This window comes from Triticum aestivum, chromosome 4D (genome assembly GCF_018294505.1).
Source record: "Triticum aestivum cultivar Chinese Spring chromosome 4D, IWGSC CS RefSeq v2.1, whole genome shotgun sequence".
Lineage (NCBI taxonomy): Eukaryota > Viridiplantae > Streptophyta > Magnoliopsida > Poales > Poaceae > Triticum > Triticum aestivum.
This window is the reverse complement of record NC_057805.1, coordinates 192,018,163-192,033,468: the sequence shown is the minus strand read 5'-3', so window position 1 is coordinate 192,033,468 and position 15,306 is coordinate 192,018,163.

Below are 15,306 nucleotides of genomic sequence, written 5' to 3'. Positions count from 1 at the left end.
GGTTTGGATGAACAGTTCCCGGTGGGGGTTAGATGAACAGGAACCCATGGTAGTAGAGGCCGTTGTCGCTGGATGAACAGTATCCCGATCAATCGGGCCGGTGGATGAACAGGACCCCGTGGAGGGCTGGATGAACAGGACCCCGTGGAGGGCTGGATGAACAGGACCCCGTGGAGGGCTGGTTGAACAGTAGCTGGTGGAGGGCTGGTTGAACAGTAGCCGGTGGAGGGCTGGATGAACAGTAGCCCGTGGAGGGGTGGTTGAACAGGACCCCGTGGAGAGGGCGGGTTGAATAGTAGCCGGTGGAGGAGCGCGCGGTGGAGGCTGGATGAACAGGAAGCCGTGAATGAACAGTCGCAGGTGGAGGCTAGAGGAGGTCGACGGTGGATGAACAGTAGCCGTGGAGGCAGTCGACGGTGGAGATGCACAGTATCCCGTGGAGTCCCATTTTGTGGTACGCCATACCTCTCCTGATGAACAGGACCCCCGTTTCGACCGTAGCGCTCCAACACAAGTCTGTTTCCTCCGTTTTGCGGTACGCCACACCCCTCCCAATCAACAGGACCAAGTTTCGACCGTAGGAGGTCCGTTTCCTCCGTTTTGCGGTACGCCAGACCCCTCCCGATGAACAGGATCCCGTTTCGACCGTGGCCGGTCGATCACAAGGCCGTTTCCTTCGTTCTATGGTACGCCAGGCCTCGTTTCCATCGCCTGTTCCGTCCAAGCCGGTTGGCTCCCGATGAACAGCACGCGTTTTGTTGCCTCCCGATGAACATGACGCATTTCGTTGCCTCCCCATGAACACGACGATGATGTAGTTTCTCCGTTCCGACCCAGCCATGTACACAAGCCCTGGCCGTATGTATGTGTGAGTAGGCGTTCGAGACCCCGCCCGTATGTACGTACGTGGCCGTATTTACTTTCTTGCACCCTGGCCGCTGTATGTACATGTACATGCTATGTGCGCGCCTCTACTACGACACGTGCCCTTCCTTACACAGCCACGGTTCATCGCTGCAGCCTGCAGATAGACCAATCGTCTGTACGTACACGTTCGCGACCAGAATGACAATGCTACATACGCTTCGACCGGGTGGGTCCCGACTGTCAGGCACTTCCTTGCGTGCGAAGATGTAGCTGGTGTGTCCCAGCAGTCAGGGGGAAACGTTTTTTTCGTGAAATACGGTGGCCCGTCCGGTGGGTCCCTGCTGTCAGGTGGAGGAATCATTATTTTCCGCATAATAAGGAGGCACTTCCTTGCTACGGCCGTGGACCTAGCTGTCAGCCTCTCAACGTACAGTACTCTTCCTATGGAAGTCGTTCGTTGACCACATTGACCATGCCGTGCCGAGAGCACCAGGGCGGTGGACGACGGTGAGGCCTAGGAAGGGGATGATGCCGAGCCTGGGAAGACGCGCCAGTGGATGCCCCGCAAAGGGGAGTACGTGGGTTGACTGCTTCGGCTGCGGTATGAGGCTGCCGTCGCCGGAGAATAACAGAAGGTGTGGGTGAGTATAGAGGGATGGCATGGCCAGCGGTGGCAGCACAGCCGGACATGGGAGGCAGGAGCCGGCGGCACGGCCAACGCTTGTTTGGGCTACTGGAGCAAGAAGACCAGAGGTTGAAGAAGCACTACGGCCGTTGGATGGATATCGTACGGTCACTGGAGGTAGAATCCTTCATATTGACTAAGTTGACAAAGCCCTCCGTCCCCGTCATCTTAGTAGGCCCACAAGTTAGCCTCCCACTATGGTGGGTCCCAGCTAGCAGGGGGAGTATTCATTTTTTTGTGCGTAATAAGGAAGCACTTCCTTGTGTATGAAGATATAGCTGGTGGGTCCGACCTATCAGCGGGTGAACATTTTTTCGCAAAATACAGAGGCCCTTCCGGTGGGTCCCAGATGTCAGGTGGAGGAATCGTTATTTTGCGCGTAATAAGGAGGCATTTCCTTATGTGCGGCCGTGGACCCAGCTGTCAGCCTCTCGACGTACATTCCATGTCTGATGGATGTCGTTCGTTGACCACGTTGACCACGCCGCGCCGAGAGCACCAGGGCGGTGGACGATGGCGAGGCCTAGGAAGGGAATGACCCAGAGCCAGGGAAGACTCGGCAGTGGTTGCCCACGTGGTGGGGAGTACGAGGGTTTAGTGGTCCGGTTGTCGTCGCCGCAAAATAACAGGAGGTGTGGGTGAGTAGAGGAATGGCCTGGCTAGCAATGGAGTAGGGTGGGGCGGTGCGGCCTGTGCGGCAGCACGGCCGACCACAGGAGGCGGGAGCAGGCAGTACCACCGGCGCTGGTATGGGCGGCTGGAGCAAGAAGATCAGATATTGAAGAAGCAACACGGCCGTTGGATTAACATCCAACGGCCACTGTTGCCAGAATCGTTTGTGGACTAAGTTGACAAAGCCTTTCGTACACGTCAACCTAGTAGACCCACAAGTCAGCCTCCAAATCTGTCCTAAACAGCATACAGCCGAAATTTCTAGCCAGATTCAAATCAATTTTAAAACTAAACATACCTTAATTTAAATCCAATGAAATTTTACCCGCACAAAAACAATGAAATTTAAAATATCAAAATCCGAAAGAAAAAAGTATTTTGGAACTAATTGCATTTTTGCTGTATTTTTTCATTTTACAGCCCATTTATTATTACTTATAGCCCATTTCTTATTACTTATAGCCCAATTTCTGGGCAAAATGCATCCCTCCTCGTCTTGAAAGATTTTCGGCCCAGCAGGGCGTCAAAAAGCAAGTAGGCCTACATTGGTTATTCTGCAAAAAAACAAAATAGCTCGGCTAGCCATTTTCAGAAAGAAAAAAACAAACTGGGCTGGTCATGTGCTAAACATTTGAAATAAAAGCCTTGGCTAGATGGGCCACAGTCCCGCACAACACAGTTGATACCCTTCTCCCGTTCTCCGTCCCGAAAAAACAAAATTACTGCATGCGCTGCTAGGTCCTACTGTCATCCTCACCATGCACAGTCATCTCCTTATTCATCTCGGTTGTTGACCATGTTGACAACACCGGAGGGCGGCGCCGTGGTGAGCGAACCAACATGGAGGACAATGGTGAGGCCATGGACGGAAACGAACAGGAGCCAGGGAAGATGCGCAGAGTTTTAGGGTGCGATGTGGCCACGATGCGTGCGCGGCAGCACAGCCAGCCGCGGGAGGCGGGAGCAGGCAGTCCCGCCGGCGCTGGTTTGGCTTTGGCGGCTGGAGGAAGAAGAGACTGAAGAAACACGACAGACATTGAATGTCAATCCAACGGTCAAGGTTGGCACAATTGTTTGTTGACTAAGCCGACACCAAGTAGCATACTTTTTTATATGTAGGAAGAAAAGAAAACTGGGCTCGTTCGCCTGCTAACATTCCCGAAACTACGACCGTTCGATCTTGCATCGCAACTAAAATTGCGAGGAAAATGCGTTCGTCTGCTGTCTTCCTCCCAGGGAACGTTCACCACATAAGTGAGTAGCACCCTTGGTTTTCAACCGAGAGGCCTTGGGTTCGAGTCCCAGGAACTCTCAGTTTTGTCCACCTTCCTTCCTCGCAAAAAAAGAAAGAAAATCAAAGACTTGAGAAGGCGTATAGAACAAGCTAGTGTACCAGTAAACAGACATTGCTGAGTTTTAGAAAAAAGAGAGACCTGCTCCTGTAGCTGGTTCGAATCCAAACCTAGACTATGACTATATATGGTGCTATGCTACTCTGCAAGTAATGAAACTGACATATCCAACGTTCGCTTCTCCTCTTCTCTACTTACTCTGCCTAGCATCAGAAGCTCTGGCCGTAGCAACCATGTCCACTGGCTGCTCGTCCACCTGCTCTTTTGCAGGCAACAACCAGATATGTGCCAAGTCGCCACCCGTGCCATCGACTGTGGGTCTCATCACACCCCCGCCGGCACACGCACAGCAGCCGGTTGCTCATCGCAACCCGCTGCCATTGGTGTGGTGCCACTGCTGCAAATCACGCAGAGTCATCCGTCGCGTCTCAACCACAACCCTCAACCCTGGCCGAGTCTTCTACAAATGCCCGAATCATGGGGTAATAATATTTTTAAGTGTTGTTCTGCTGCTTTCAGTTGCTGATTTTTTTATTAGTTTGGTTGATGATCTTCCAATTTGATTCGGGCAGAAAAGGGAAGATTCATGTGATTTGTATTTTTGGGAAGTTGCTGATGTGGGGGAATACAACTACACTGATTATTTGGTTAGCCGAGGAATCCCAATACCAGCAGGTTTGGGGTGTTGGACAAGTAACTGAAGGAACGGTAGAAGAGGAAGATGCAGAGCAGAAGGTTAAAGATGCAGTTCCTCTGATCATGGCCAAGCAACAGCTGTTGAACGACCTTGACAACAATGAGGAGATGAAAGATCTTGTGAAGATAATGGGCAAAATCGATGTGCTCTGTAGGATGATTGTCTCTTTATTTGTAGTGTATGTAGCACTCGTGATGTATTCAGTGGCTATGACATGAGCACTTTGCTGAAACTAGTAATGAATGAAACCTATGTAGCAGGTTGGGCGTAGTGTTGTGAACATCTAATGATTTCTATTAACGGAAATCGGGGGTATCCCCTTTTGCTCATATATAAATAAATAGCAGAGGCCATTTTGGTAATGAATAAATAATTAGCAGAGGCCCTATCGGGTCAGCTTTGTTCCCATTCGAAGACGTCGATCAAATTAAAGTCCAATAGCACACTATGTCATCAAATTCAAGTTTCACAGCCAAATATGAGTACAACTAAACAACAATGTCATCATGTTTTACTCGTCATACAATCACCAAACACAAATCAACATACATAACAAGTGATGTTCTCACGACAAAATACTAAACAACACGTTCATCAGGTTTCAGTTGTCATAGCAAACACAATTTCACATAGTAGATAAAAAACGTCTTCTGACAGGCAAATACGACAAAACCAATCTAATCATCATCCGCAGCAGCAGATTCAACATCTTCGCCATGTATATCAGTCTGAATCGTAATTCCCCAGAGTGTCATCTTCTTCTTCGTCCTCAATGTCCTCAAACGTTGGCTTCTTCTTGATCAACTCTTGTATGTCCACAGCATGACATACAATCTTTTCGCCAGCGTCATTGACGTGATGGTTCTCAAAGATATTAGGAACATCTGTGAAATCATGTACATCAGGAGCAGTGTAAGCATCATCTTGCTGTGCAACTTCATTAAACGAATTCATCTGCTCAAACCTTTGCAATACTCTCCAGTCATCGCTACGTGCAAATGTGTCTTCCAAGAAAAATATTTGTGTTGCTTGATTTGCCAAAATAAAAGGCTCGTTGGTCAGGTACGCCGCCTTGACATTGATGGATTTGAAATAATCATCAGCTCTTGGTTTTGCGATCCTGGAAAACAGGTTATACCAATGATAGCACAATGGAACCACACACCGATGAACCTCGAAACTGGAGATATACTGCAACAGAACAATGTCTGTTATGTTAGCATACATTTCAGTTGTCACTCTGTCGTACGTATCTGTGCTCATGATGGCACTGTTTTCTGTCTTCTTGCCTTCGTCGCGTGCAAGGCTGTTGTAGCGCACATCTCCAAAAATGCAAGATTCATAATGTCTTACCCGAGTATCAAGACCCATTGCTAGTGCGTAAAGGGCATCATCAACTGCCTGCCCATCCTCCCGCATCTTCTTAACCTATGTTTAGAAAATAGACAAGCTGATCATCTTATGTGCTCAATATATTAAAAAAACTGATAGTGCAATTCAAAAGCTTACATGGCTCTTGAACCATTTCGCAAATCCTGCCATAACCAGTTTGTCAATGTTTCTTGGATTTTGCGGCAGTAACTCCTTTTTGTTGATGCTGCACAACATAGTGATCGCGTCAAACATCTAAATTTATAAGAATGTGCTGCAAGTTTAGTAGATTACGATGTATAAGATGTAGTACTTAGCACTTACTTGATATAAGATAGTATCTCAGGACAGTTATTCAACACATACCAAACCATTTTGTCCAAATCTTTAGGTTTGTCCTCTTGTCGACTCTTCCCTGTAACTCGAACAAAATGTATTTTGAGCAGAATGTCAACACTTTTGTAGCAATGTAGTCCTCTACAATGGAACCCTCGGGTCTAGCTCTGTTCCTAACATAGCTCTTGAAAGTGCCTAGCTGCCTTTCAATAGGGTACATCCAGCCATACTGTACTAGACCTCTAAGTAGTGCCTCATCAGGTAGATGAACAGTCAAATGCACCATCACATCAAAGAAGGCTGGAGGATATATCTTCTCAAGGTTGCATAGGATAGTTGGTATCTTGTCTCTAAGACGCTCCAAAGCATCTATCCTGATATTTCTACTATAGAGAATTGTCCCAACTCTGCAACTGCTCTGTATAAGTCAGGGCGGCCCAATCCTCTAAGGATAACAGGTAAAACCCTTTGAAGTAGGACGTGGCAGTCATAAGTTTTCAACCCTTGTACCTTGTTTTCATCTGCACTGACTCTCCTTTCAGGGTTGGAAGCAAATCCATGTGGGAATCTCGCACGTGACATGACCTCGCAGAGCTCTTTTCTTTTTACCTTTCCAAGACGTACACACTGGTGCCATATCCCATGGTTTACCTTCATTTTGCACCTGCAAATCCCTTCTGATACCCAGGTGTGTCAAATCAATCCTAGATTTTAAGGTATCTTTCGTCTTGCCTTCAATATTAAGAAGTGTGCCGATAATGCTGTCACATATATTTTTCTCGATGTGCATCACATCAAGATTATGCCGCAGATCCATATCTTTCCAATACTCCAAGTCCCGCAAAGTGGACATGCGGGTAAACAATAATCTCTCTTCTACGCTGACACGCTTCCTTTTCCCGCTACCATTACCAGGATGGTTTCCTGGTGTAATATGCCTGACCTTCTCTAATTCCACTTGCAACTCATCGGCGGTGAGCCTCTTTGGCGCATCACGGTTTTCATGCTTTGCAATGAACACATGTCTTTGGTATTTTGTAGGACGCGGCTTGTCCTTGGCAAGGAAACGGCAGTGTCCAATGTAACAGATCTTGCTAAGTATTGCGTATGACAGCGGATTCCTGTCACAGCGAACACATGCATTGTAACCATGTATCGTTCGCCCTGACATAGTGCCCAAAGCCAGATAATCATGGATGCACCGAATTATAACAACACGCAGAAAGAAATCAGCTGGTGGGCTGCTATATAGGCCTCGAGTGATAACACCCCTCCATAGTTGTTTAAGTTCCTCCACAAGAGGCTCCATGAATAAATCAAAATCCTTTCCAGGACTTTTCGGACCTGGGATGAGCAAGGCCATCATGTAGTTTGATTCTTTGGTGCAGACATTTGGAGGCATGTTGTAAGGGATAACAAGAACTAGCCACATGCTATATGTGGCACTCTGGTGGCCAAATGGGTTAAATCCATCTGAAGCTAAGCCAAGTCTAATGTTTTTCGGGTCAGCAGCAAACTTTTTGTGTTTCTGATTGAAGCTTTGCCACTCACTACCATGAGATGGATGGCTCATTACATTCTGATCTCTGTACTCCTGGTTCCTAGAATGCCATAGTACATCCTCTCTTGTTTCAGCATCATGAATGAACCTCTCCAATCTTGGTGTAATTGGAAAATGTCTCAGAACATTATGAGGAATCCTCTTCACAGCATCGCCATCTTTCCATCTTGGTGATTTGCATTTCGGGCATTCACTTAAGTTGGCATAATCCTTCCAGAACAGACACAATTATTCTTACAAACATGGATCATATCATATCCAATTCCAACTGCACGAAGGAAATTCTTCATTTTACTGTTGGTGTGTGGCAGCTCAGACGCATCTAGGAAAGATTTGCGGAAAGCAGCCAACATTGCATCGAATGATTTGTTGGTCATCTGCTCAGATGTCTTCACCAGAATAAAGGTGACCATAGCTGAGAATACTGACAGCTTATTTCCTGGGGTGACAGCCATGTTGCATAGTTCCAACATGCGGGCCCACCAATTTTCTTCAGCAGGTGAAAGTTCACGAAATGCACAAGCATTTCGTAGAATTGTTTCAATGTTGGTCAAACTCACTGGCTCCGCCACCACCACCTCCTCCTCCTCTTGCACCTGAGCATCATGCAGATCAAGATGGCGATCTGCTGCTTCCACGTAGTCAGTAACATTGACGTTCATAGCTTCACCATGATGAACCCACCTAGTATATGTGACCGACATCCCATACAAGTGTAGATGATTTTGCACAGTTGACTGGGGTCTTGTAACTGAATTCATACAACTGATACATGGGCAGAGCACATCTGATTTCGGACCACCGTACTCAGCTCGGATAAAGTTCAAGAAGTTTTCAACCCCCTGGACATATGCAACAGAGAATCTTCGAGCAGAAGTTATCCAAGTCATGTCCATCTGTTAGACATACAAATTAGTTCTTCTTCTAGATATTACAGGAAAAACATATATGCTTTTTTATGAAGTCCATAAAAAAATACATAGGTCGATGTTTAAAGCTATGGCAAGATATTTTGACGAGCAGATCTAAGTAACGAGATATATGTAAAGCTAATTCAGCAAACAGATTTGAGTGCTAAATTATGGCAGGCTGTTTCAGCAGTCAATGAGGCCGAGCACACAGCCATCAAACTTTCGAAGGCCATCGCAGCAACAAAGATCGAGTATAAAACGGTGTACAACTATTTCACCTAACAGATTGGCTACTGGACCATGGCAATCTACGTCACAATAAATATATGGCAGGATATTTTAGCAACTAATCGGGCTTGGCATGACATCTCAGCTAAGCAGATTGAGTGCAGAACAGGGCAAGGAAGCTTCTTAAGCAGAGCATATTGACTGTAAACTACTTTGGCAAATAGTGAGATTAATAGCGTCTATCAGCTAACATTCAGCGCTACACCGACATGCATGGAGCCTTGTAGAAGCGCGTACCATGGGAGAAGCTAACGACTGTGCGTCTCCACACGAACGTCGCCAGCGGTGGCGGCGCAGACTGCCGTGCGCCTCCACAAGAACGTCGCCAGCAGTGGCGACGCGGCTAGAGGACGGCAGTCTACGAGAGCGTACTGTGGGAGCGAGAGGATCACCGTGCGTCCCCTCGACGAACCGCGGCGCCGACGTATCAGCGCGGTGGGGAGGGTGGCTTTGGCAGAGCGAATGGAGTGGAGGGGGATAGGGGGAGGGGGGTTGGGGGAATATTATTGGCTAGTTGGCCGAAGGGCGGTTGAATTTGGGATTTGGGGGGAATTTTGGGGGGGGATTTTCGCGCGGTGGGCGGGGGGAGTTTGGCCCATGGTTGGTTTCTCCAAGTGCAGTCCCACGTGTCAGTGAAGAGGCAAGCCGAAGCGCTTCCATTTGCGTGAGCTGTGTGCAGGACCGAACGTGTGTGGGGTGCAATGCGAGTGCGACAGGGGCGCAGTGAGTATACCGCTTTTTTCCTTTTAAACTCGGTGCTTCGCCCACTAAAGAAAAAAAACTTGGTGCTTCACGCGATCCATTGATACTACTACTAGTAATCAGGTAATCCTGACTAAAACGGCGCGGTCGGGTCTTTTCCCGCGCGATATGCTGGGAGGTTGGCTTAGTTGGGTTTTTTAGGACGAGCAATGCTACACCTACGTAATCCCAGTTACGTAATTAACGTAATGTGAAATGTGTGAGCTGTTGATTGTAGATTGGGGGGAGGGACGGGCCCACCACCATGAAAATCAGGGAGGAGAGAGTGGCAATTTACATTAACCCTTTTGTAGGTTCTCGTAGATGTAAAAAGATGTGAAATGCGTGAATGTGTAGTGGACGTACTATTGGAGTGCCTACGATAAATTGTGTGTGTAGACTATCTGTTTATTTACTTCACATGTTAGCTCTGTCTCGGTTCAATAAAAACAGAGTTGGTGATGATGGTGTGCCTACCATCCTGCAACATAGGCCGTCTGATCTATATCTAACGGATAGGAAGGAAACTATGACAATTTACCCGCACTCCTCTCCACATTTGCAGATAAGGCCTTCACTCATTCATCCTTTTCTCCCACAAGATCTTGATGTTCCATGCAACGCACGGGCATCTTGCTAGTAATCCTACAATATACTATATTATTGTGAAAGTTCATATACACCGACCGAGATTAATGCAAACACGATTTTCATTACATTTTGAACTTTTATAGGACAGAAAAAAAGAAACCCGGCCCTAAACCTATTCTATGGCAGCGACCGACGTCCTCCATCTACGATCTCCATGTATGGGGGCGGGGTTCAAGACCCGTGAAGTGAAGGTGCGGTCTCCGATGAGGAAGAGTAGAACACGGGAAACGGGCCGGCTAGTTGGCACACCATGCCCTGCCGCCTCCCATGCCCTACTCAACCTCGGAGGAGTCCCCGACCTCGGCGGTGCCAGACGTTGGACGGCGGCAAGTAGGACGCGTGGCTGATGGTGCTCCCGTCGTCGGCCGCCAGCGTGGCCACCGCTTGTGCAGTCGTGTCCTCGTCCGGCTACGCTGCTATTGCGTCACGAGCGGCGACTTGAGCGAGGGCGGCGACCTCGAGCTTCATCCCCGAAGACAAGCTCTCCCGCAGAGCGTTCGCGGTCGCGGTCATGGCGGATGAGGTGCCAGGTAGCAGGACGATGCGCTATGGTGTGGAGGTTAGCTGGGCGTTGCCGCTTTAAGTAGCGCATTCCGGTGAGGCCAAGCGTCCGGGTGCGTCATTAAGTCGCCGGAGTTGGTTCCTCAGGCACCGAGCCTCTTAATGACGGCATACGGATGGACGGCATGAATGCGGGCAGCTGGCGTCGGCTGGGAATGCACCGCGCGACGGTGCGAGGGACGAGGATTTTTGGTGTGCCAGGGTAGTAAGATGCGGTCGTGGCAACGCTGGAGATGCCCTTTGCTCAGATGCGACCCCACATGTCATTGAAAAAGCAAGATGACCTGGCATGGTCACAGGTCCTGGGGATGCAGTTGGCCGCACTACACCACTCCGCGGACGCGTCGCGGTGCACACGCACTTCGGTGCCCCATGCATCCTCGACGAGCCGGGTGTTGATATACTGGTCGTGTCACAGCGCTAACGCCACCCTCGGCACACTGAAACCGACCGTGTAAAGCAAAGATGAGCGTGTCGCTCCCACATGCCTCATTTGAACATTCCACCGAGTATCATTCGCATGTGGGCCTAGACCATGCATGTATTTCCAATGTTGTAATTTGTCCGACATGCATACAAACAAACGGTTCGTTTAAAGTTTCACTTTGCCTCCACTACGTGTTGCTTCCCGTCTTAGTTTTGACATCCCATTCGGTTCATGCCCCGACAGATCTTGACGAGATTGATTGATGTTGAGAGATCAATTGCATGTCATGCAAGGAAAGAAAGGTTTTCTCTGTTTCTATGATAGAAATGACCGGTCGGGGGGTCTGTGGGGATAAGAGGGAGTATATTGTACGTTCATAAGCGAAACGAACGTATTATACCCACCCTAGTCCTCTTTCAATCGATCTCCGGACCCCGAGATGAAATCGAGAGAGAACGAGTGGGTGCATGTGTGATACCTAAGGCGGATTCAAAATTTTGAACGGTGATCATAACATCCACAAATCATATATAAAGGGTATTCAATGTTTGTTTCGCTCTTGAACATACAATATACTCCCTCCGACCCTTTCTAGTTTACATATAAGTTTTATGTGTAGTCAAAGTATCTCTACTTTGATCAAACATACAGAAAAAAGTATCAACATTGAACAATGCCCAATCAATATTGTTAGATTCATACGTACTCCTAGATTTGTATTCAAACAGACATGGTTTTCGATTTTTTTTTCAACCATGTGAATGTGCTTGTTCTCGCACATGCTCTTCCTACTAGGATTTCGCCACGTATAGCCAGTCCAATAGTAACCTTTTTTTAAGCTCCCTGTCCAATAGTACTAGTGGAGTACTGACAACATCTGTAGTAGAGTATGCAGTGCTCATAGTACTCCCTCCTTCCATTTTATATAGGGCCTATGTGGAGGAGAGAGATGTGAAAAAGTAAGGGGAGTGAGCTCTCATGCAAGAGCCTAGCTATATATGCATTCCTAGTTAAATACAATAAATATGAAGAAAGAGATAGAGAGGAGATGGAAAAAAGTACTAGCCAACCTTATATATTTTTTGCGGGAAATAGCCAACCTTATAGCCCACACTACTGTATGAGTGCATATAGATGATGGCTATAGATGACATGGCAGTTCCTTATAGCCATCGGCTGGCTATATTATTAACCATGCTCTAATGCCTTTTTCAAAACCGCCATTGACTATTGACAAGATTAATAGTACATGAGATGTATAATGTGAAAATTATATCATTGGAAGCTCCTTTCACCTACGAATTTGACCGTATGCTTTGTGTAAGTTGCATGTCATATATTATTACTCTAACAGTTGGTCAAAGTTAGCCTTGAAAAACGCATTAGGCCCTGTAGATGGAAGGAGGGAGTAGTAGTGGAAATGGTTCCTCTACCGTAGGTATCCCTTCCTTACCCTCCCTTTCGTTCACTTACTGGCAGACCCCATGCTTGCTAGGCCCCGCATGTCAGTTACTCAATGGGTTCGGCCACGTCAGGGGATCTTCATCCATAGTATACTCCCTCTATTTTTGTTTACTCCGCATAAAATGGAGGAAGTGGTAGTATAAATGACACGGGCGGGGGAGGGGGAGGGACGTCGGTTTGCTCTCAACTAGGTCCCAAAAGCGAGCGAAAACGCAAGACGAAGTGCGTTCCATTTGGTGAGTGATGTGGAGGGTCCAGCATGCCGGAGTGCAACACGAACGCGACAAGAGCGATGTATAGTCAAAACCGATTGACCGGTCATCACCGGAACCACTATTCACACCAGAACCTTCGCTGCTCGGCCTACGCCAGCCACTGCCCCAAAACCACACCTCTCTCCAGCCCATTCCCCCACCTTTCAATCCCCTAGCCCGCATCAAGTGTCCCCTATTTCGCCGAAAAGCCATGGTGCGCCGCAAGATCACGTACTACAAGATGCTGACACCGGAGCGCCGCGCAGAAATCGTGGTAGTGGTCAGCACCACAGACCTCCGTTCCATAGCTCGCTTTGCAGTGGGCCAATCTCCGAGTTCTCTGGAGCCAAGCTACGAGGAGGAGGAAGCCGATCCAATGTTCATGGCGGAGGTCGCGGCACAGAAGGCCCCCAATGGGTACGAGATGATGGACGTCGACTTCATGCCAGCGTCCGGGCCCCCCATGGTGCAGGCAGACCAACGGTTCAACCTCGCGATACTAAAGGAGGACCGGGAGGCAGAGGCTCAACTCGAGGTGGAGCGTGCACATGCCGCTGCCGTCGAGGCTTTCCTGCGGGTAGAACCGGATGTCGTGGATGTGAACCGGGCGGGGGAGGCTCAACTTGAGGCGGAGCGCGCGGATGCCACTGCCATCGAGGCCCTCCTGCAGGCGGAACCGGACGTCCTCGACTTGAACCGGGCGGCGGAGGCTCAACTCGACGCGGAGTGCGCGAATGCCGCTTTCATCGAGGCCCTCCTGCAGGCGGAACCGGACGTCCTCGGCTTGAACCGAGCGGCGGAGGCTCAACTCGAAGCGGAGCGCGCGGATGCCGTTGCCATCGAGGCCCTCCTGCAGGCAGAACCGGACATCCTCGGCTTGAACCGGGCGGTGCTCTCGTCCGTGCAGAGCGCCCGCACGCTCCGCGTGAACGAGTAGCTGGAGGCCGAGGACAACCACGGTGCAGAGACACACATCGGCAGCTACGGCTGGTTCACGCCCGCAGCCAAAGACGACGAGGTCGTCTCGTTCCGCGAGCAGTGATAGTTTTTCTTTATGTTGTTGTTTTTAGGGATCTCTTGCTGTGTAAAAACATATATTGTTATGCAAGTTGCCTGACTTTCATCATTTGGGTCAGTCTACCATTTCAGGCGGTTGGATGAATATCCTACGTCTCCTAACCCTTCTTCCTCACCTCTTCTTCTTCCCCAACAGACCACTGCACGGGCCGTACGGATCCTCCCCAACATGCGGTTGGATAAACATATTCTATGAACGAAAATTATGTGTCAACGGTAGGATGGCTGAGTTTGGTTTGTTCACATGCGGTAGCACATGTCAGTGAGGGGTGCGTTCCCTTGGTTGGGTTTGCGGCGTGCAAGAGCGACTGTGTGAGGGTGCGGAGCGACCGTGTGAGGGTGCGGTGCGACCGCGACAGCTGTGCGCTAGTGTACCTCCTTTTCATTTTGAAAACTTTAGGCAAGCTTGGCAAAAATGTGTGGCGGAGTATGGCAATGCAAGGCCTAGACCCAAACAGGATAAGTACGTACGTACTAGGAGTACTAGTGTTAATAAAGAAAGGCGGGGTTTTCCTTCGCGGGATTAATCGATACAAATCCTCGTTTGACGTGTCAATTAATGCGTATTTTTTCTCCAAAGCCCAAAGAGCTAACCATCTCACTCCTCATTGCTTGATTAATGCAGCGCCATGCAAACCAACCTTCTCACTTCCGCATGCATGCAAGGGTATATTACTGTCCTTGGTTGCTAGTACGAGGCAAACCCCATCAATTTTGCCTCGATTAGTGTTAGTGGCCTTTTGCAAATTGTAATTTTGATATACTAGCCTTGTGTACAAAAAATGGAGGTAGTAACTATTTGACTTCCTTCCCCATTGCGTTGACATCGACGATATCTCAAACGTTGTGGTTTGGCGGAGTGCATTCGACGGAGAACACCGTTGAGGGAGACCACGGTAAGTCGCTCGCAAGTGCCACCCGCAAGCCGAGACAACCGCCTTATTTGCATCCAGGAAGTCCGTTGAACCAAAGGACGCATAAACGCACTAGTACTGCTAGTACACAATAGCGTCGTCCGTCCAGCTTAGTGCGGTGAGGTGGTTTCTCGAAGAAGACGATGGAGAAGCGGAGTCAGCGAAGAGTGAAATGATGGTTGCTTCGTCCGTGCTTTGTGATTTGACGCCTCAATGCTTTGTGATTTGTGATAGAAGGGACAGGGGAGTAGACTCTGTGCTCTATACTGTACATGCGTCCAAGCACGGGAGCAAGAGGAGAGACGTTGCATTTTTCTATTCCTTCAATCAATCAATCAGGGAGCTTCGGTTCCATCTTTTTGGCTTTGGCAGCACCGTCCACAATGGTTCCCATCGATGCCAAAAGCTATTTTCACATTTGGCTACACATTGTGGATGCCCTTAACCGTACCACTTGGTTTTGCTCCTGTGTGCTAT